The following is a 6,000-nucleotide window of genomic DNA, read 5'->3' on the forward strand; positions in this document are numbered from 1 at the left end:
GCAAGACAATATTTCCAAGATTTAGGCCTAGCAGATTAAATGCCCAAGGGGTTCTTGGGACTCAGAAGGCAATGTTAGATTCCTGCAGAAGTTGTTTAACTTCTGTTTAGGCAACTAAACTGGCTTCTCTTTCAAGTCTGCTTCCCAGCAGTTCTGGGAATTATGCTGCTGATGTGTCAGACTGTGTGGAAGAGAAATCTTGTTTTGTGTATTGTATTTGGAGAATAGGAAAAAAATTACTTTTGAACTACAACTCCCAGAATGCTCAAGCCAGTAGGACAGTTGTAACCTTTAAAAAATAACTTCTCCCATTTTTGGTCATGCCATCCAAGCAGCTATTTCCCATCACCTCTGTGTTGCCTTGGAAGTGGTTCAATAATCCAGGTTGTGAATAATTTTCACTACAGATGGGGATGAACCGCCTGGAATGTGGTTCCTCTTGGTTCGTGGGTCATCCCCCTTGATGACCCACAACCCACAAATTCCCTGCCAGTGAACCAACAAAATACAAATCAATTAATTGGTTTGCCAGGTCTTTTTTTTTAATATAGCCCCTGAGACTATCTTTTAAAAAAAGCTCCCCCCGCCCGCCACTTCCACTTACCTAATCCTTATTGGCACCTTCTCCTCTGCCACCATTGCCACCGAAACAGAAGCTAGGCTGCTGGCCCGGCAGTTTCTGTTCTGCATCCTAGCTTCCGTTCCATTGAAAAGAGCAGTGGGGAAGTCTTCCTTTTGGGCAAGCCTGACCAAAACGATCCCCCCCCCACTGTTTCCAAAGAAAGTGTGTGTGGGGAATTGCTTGGTGAGGCTTCCTCTGACTTTCTACACCCCCACGGCATCGACTAGGGAAGCCTAACTGAAGGGATCCCCTATCCCCTACAGCAGTGGTCCCCAACCTTGGGCCTCCAGATGTTCTTGGACTTCAACTCCCAGAAATCCTGGTCAGCAGAGGTGGTGGTGAAGGCTTCTGGGAGGTGTAGTCCAAGAACATCTGGAGGCCCAAGGTTGGGGGCCACTGCCCTACAGGAAAGAAAGCGGCGGAGGTGGGGGGGAAATCCCTTAGATCAGACTTCTTGAATGTCGCAATTCATTTTTATATTCATCCCCATGTCTACTTTTTACCTCTCAAAGACTGGCTATTAGGCTAGATTAAGTATGATGTAGTAGGCTTAGAATTAATCACACTTTCTCACCTCAACTTCCCTCATAATATATTTAAAAATAAAAGTTATAATTGTTTCCTCATTGTTTGACTCTGTTGTGTGACTCAGCTCCACCAACAGAGACACAGGGTGGACTCAGCGGTCCCTTACTGATTTGTGTAGGTCTGCTCAGAGTTCATCCTACTGATGAGTTTTGTGGGACCCATGCCTCAGTAAGCATATATAGGATTGCAGTGTAAGAGGCCATGTCTATTTAAAGAAACTACAAAACAAGACAAATTTTTGTCAAGACCGTAAACAGCTTTGTTTGGACCTAACAGAGCATTTGATTTATCTCTTTTTTATTGCAGAGACTCTGAATATATTTCCACCATGCTTCCAAGCTTGTTATACTTGGCTGAGGGACCTGTCATCATGAGCTCATGATACTGCCCCCCCGCCACACACATTTCTCCGTGTACTCTCTTGCTTGAGGAACTCACTGCTGGATAGGAATTGTTTACTAGGATTATTTTGATTTCTCAAGAGAGTTCCCAAGCCTCTAAAGAGAATGAAGGGCTAAGCTCTTATTAACTTGAAAGTTAAGCATCCAATTAAATGTTATTCTTTGCCAGCTTTGCACTGTGTACATCTCCAGATTGCTGACAAAACTCCTGAAGAACAGAGACTGACGGGGAAGTGAAAACGAATCCTGATCAACAACTCACTGACTTCTGTGGACTGAACTTTTTATTACTCTAGGATGGATAGCATTTTTTAAAAAAAAACACCCCAAAATACTTCTCTTCTGAAAGTAATATGAAGAAATCTGATACCTCTGAGGCAAAGCAGAAGAAACAAAGTTAGTGGTTTTTGTTCTTAAGGATAGGTCCTGCCTTAATTGATTCCATTAGTCAGGAATATGGATGCTTGAAGAAAATAGCAAAGAAATTAAAAAGTAGACCTCTGGGACCCTGAACTCATGTTTTTCATGGTGTTTGTGGTAATGATGATGATAGGTAAGGTCTCCAGATTTCAGTGGGTAGGGCTTATAATTATGCCCCACAACTGTGGAAAAAGCATGACTCAATGACTCAATGGCTAATAAATTCATTCTTATTTTTAGTTATACTTACATCACATTTTTCTTTCAAGGAACACAAGGCTGCCTACCTGGCTCTCCTTTGCCCTGGTTTGCTGCTCATGTACTTCTCCAATCTGTTATTTGTGCTGAGAAAACTCACAACTAACTATAGCAGCTTTTCTAAACCTGTCAGGCTGGGGATGATTAAAGTTGTAGTCCAACATATCTGGAGGGTGTTGAGTGGGGGGAAGACTGAAGGATAATATTCTCCAAACCACCTTTCGGTTCCTCACTGGTCAGGTCTTTTGTTTTGGATAAAACAATAACTTCTCCTAATAATATTGTCTCCCTGTGTCCTTGAAGAACGGTAGAAGAATTCTCTTTTGATGCTCGGAAATAGTATGGTTTCTGCTGTTTGAAATGGAGGGAAAATGGAGGTATCCTCCCAACACTATTAAATAGTAGCTGACTTTCATACAATTGACCTTGCTAAAGGTAATCAATCAAAAATGCCTCTAAAGGTTAAAAGACTATACAAATCCCTTTACATATATCCTGTTTTCAATTACCTCGTTTTGCTTCAACAAAAGGAGGATATGAAGCAAGGCTATTCAAGCTTGCCAAATTCCTCCAGGAGTATTAACCGTTTAAGTGAAAGTTTCCCCTTGATCTGGGCTTTTATTTTCCCTGTTATCCTTAGGCTGGTCACATGCAAAAGACAGCAAATATTCTGCACCCTCAATAGCTGTGCAAAAGAGAGGCTTTCAGGAGGTATGGCAAACATCCCTCATAGAAATCCCATTTTCAACACCCCTATGAAAGTCATGGGGGGCCTGTTAAGTTTGGCATGTGGCTGTGCTCATTACACAGGGTCACCCTACATCCAATGTTTGAGAAAGTTGCCTTCTTTGGGCTGCAAATCCTATCTTACCCCAGGCAGCATGGCTATTATGTTTCTTGTGGATGCTGGGGGTTGTAGTCCAAACCCTACCCACATTTGCATGTGATTCTCTTATGAACAAAGGGTTATCCTCGGTTTGGAGGCATCCTCCACTGAAAGGATTGCACTGTCCATAACAAAGTTTAAACACAAAGAATCTGCCAAGAGAGGACAGTGGAGGTCCACAGGTTGCCTGGTCAGTCTTCACCCCTAAATGATGTGATATATTGCATTTTTATTTAAAGGACAGCATGCATTTCCAAAGGATTCTTTTCTATGACATAAACCTAACCTCAACAAACTTTCTGCAAACAGCTTCCATCTGTGTTTCAAAGGAAGCAGTCTAGTATTTATATAATTTGACTGACAAGATGATCGCTCCACTGATTAACAGGATTGCTATGTAATCAGTGGCTGAAATCCTGCTGCCTCCCATAGGAAGAGTAGGCCCATTGAATAAGTGGGGGTTTGGTGAGTCAAGTCCCCTATAAATGCTTCTGATTCAAATGGGTCTAGTCTAGACACTGTTCCAAGTCCTACATACAGAGCACGATATCATAGTCTCTCAAGACTGAAGGATGCCTAATCAAGTCTAGATGTGATTTACTATGACTCAGTGGGACTCCTCTAGTGCTATACTCAGTGACAGGATTTCAGCCAGTAGTGTACTTTGAATGTTCAGTACCAGTGTTAACAATGCGATTGTCACTGTGAAAATTCACTACCAATAGAATTATCACTTTCTTTCCCCTATCGTATTTTAATTTTGACAAAAGAAAATATTTCTTTACCCAGTGTGTTGTTAGTCTGTGGAACTCCTTGCCACAGGATGCAGTGATGGCATCTGGCCTAGATGCCTTAAAAGGGGATTGGACAAATTCCTGGAAAAAAAGTCTGTCGCAGGTGACAAGCCATGATGGGGATGTATAATCTCCAGGCTTAGGAGGAAGGGGCCTCAAAATGCCAGATGCAAGGAAGAGGGATCAGGAGAGAGGTCTCTCATTGTCTCGTGGGCTCCCAGAGGTATCTGGTGGAGCCCCTGTGAGACACAGGAAGCTGGAGTAGAGGGGCCCTTGGCCTGATCCAGCAGGGCTGTTCTCATGTTCTTATATCTTGATCTTATCTAGTTTTTATTCTCTTTGTTTTAACTATTATTGGGCACAGCTTTGAAATCTTTAGATGTAAGCAGTTTATAAGTGGCTGTAAATAAGGTTTCTCTCCAAATTTGTGGCCTCCTTTGGCAAACTGGAAGTGGCTCCCTGTTGTTACATTTGCCTCCCACCTTTTCCAGCAAGGAGGTCAAGGTGGTTCCCGAAACCCTTCCTTCCCATGTTAGCTTTGCACCAAGAACACACAGATTGCTCCATGGTGGAACCATCGTCTCCCGAATCCTACTCTGTCTAGGGCAGCACACACGGTTCTTCATTTCCTTTAGCGTTAAGGCACTCCGAGTTGTATATAAATCTGGACTGCCAAATATTTGATAGCCTTAGGATAGAAGGGGCTTTTTTTGTGGGAGGTGAAACCTGCCTGTCCATGGGCTCTTTTCCTAACCAAAATCTCGCCCATATCTTAAGTGGCTTCTTGCCTTAGAGACAGGAAGCACATTGGTCCTTGCATGTGTGCATGTATTTTGTTAGTGCAATCAGCAGCTTCCAGAAAGAGATTCTGATTAGGGAAACAATGAGGTACAGAGGCTAAAAACAAAACTGAGATTGCTATTTATCCACCCAATTCCAAACAAATGCGACTTGCAGCAAAATGTTACAGGGTATAATGCTCTTTCTCATTGTTGGTAGTAGTAACTGTTATGCTCTCTTAATGAAGGCTGACAGGGCAGATTGGAAAGCTGGAGGAGATTTTAGAACCGCTCCTCAACATCTAAGATTTCATGACCTGGGAGCATCCTGGAAAGGTTGCTACTATTCTTCTTTGCATTCACACAATTTGAGAACAACGGGCAGCATCAGTAATGCCAAATTTCAACCACATTCTTGGACTACAAAGTACCTTAAAGAGACATTTGGTCTACTGAACTTTGATGGATACCAAGAGCACCTGTAAGCGAGATGGATTGCTATTTATTGCTTGTACTTATTAATCACCTGTGAAACACATTCTTCAAGTGTCACATAATAAAAAAATAAAACCACAATAGAGTTTGAGGATCCAAAAACAAAAAAATTGAGGCCAATATTATAAAAATAGAAAACCTAAGGTGAAAGTCATTACGATCAGACAAATGCAAAAGACAGTTCAATAGAATATAGTAAACAAAGAAAATATAGCTAAAACCCAAGAATCATTGTAATAAGAAAAAGAATCTTCAAAGAGACCCAAATTAACCCTTCTATCCCACAGTCCCCCATTTCTTACCTAGCAGGGCTTTATCCCAAATCAGAGAGATTATGTTGGTTGAATTCAGCCACTACGTTCCAGGCACCAACTGGATAAAGTGAAAGGGATATGCAGCCCCAAATGAAATCTGTTATTTCACTGCACGAAGCAATACAGGGAGTGTTCCACTTCCCAGTCTCCAAGGTTTCCCAGCTGGGAGTCTGCCCTTTTCCCATCCTGCATCCCGGCATCCTGTTATTGTTCCAAGCCTTATGAATGTGAGCGAGAGATGGGTGTGGAGGAAATCAGATAAAAACTTTTGACTCACTACTTTTAGGCAGGGAGTAACAACTGAGAAGCTGCAAAGGACAGGCCTCGGGTGGGGCGAGGGGTCCGCAGCCACTTGCTAACATCAGTATAATATAATGCAATAACAGCAACAACAACTGGGTTTTATGAGAAGTCTAAAAGAGAAGCCAGCATTAATTCCAACA

General features: G+C 42.3%; 1 protein-coding gene across 4 annotated transcripts in view; it reads right to left on the bottom strand.

The window, feature by feature from the left end:
* Positions 1 to 5,752, bottom strand: part of CDH5 (cadherin 5) — a 55,184-nt gene extending 49,432 nt beyond the window's left edge. For 2 of the 4 annotated variants that reach the window (XM_020805885.3, XM_020805884.3), the window contains exon 1: positions 5,546 to 5,752. The gene's annotated coding sequence lies outside the window, so the exon portion shown is untranslated. The remainder of the gene's footprint in view (positions 1 to 5,545) is intronic. The other 2 variants (XM_020805886.3, XM_020805887.3) reach the window with 2 other exon arrangements.
* Between the last annotated feature and the right edge of the window lie 248 nt (positions 5,753 to 6,000).

The sequence above is a fragment of the Pogona vitticeps genome, chromosome 10 (assembly GCF_051106095.1).
Source record: "Pogona vitticeps strain Pit_001003342236 chromosome 10, PviZW2.1, whole genome shotgun sequence".
NCBI classification, from domain to species: Eukaryota; Metazoa; Chordata; class Lepidosauria; order Squamata; family Agamidae; genus Pogona; species Pogona vitticeps.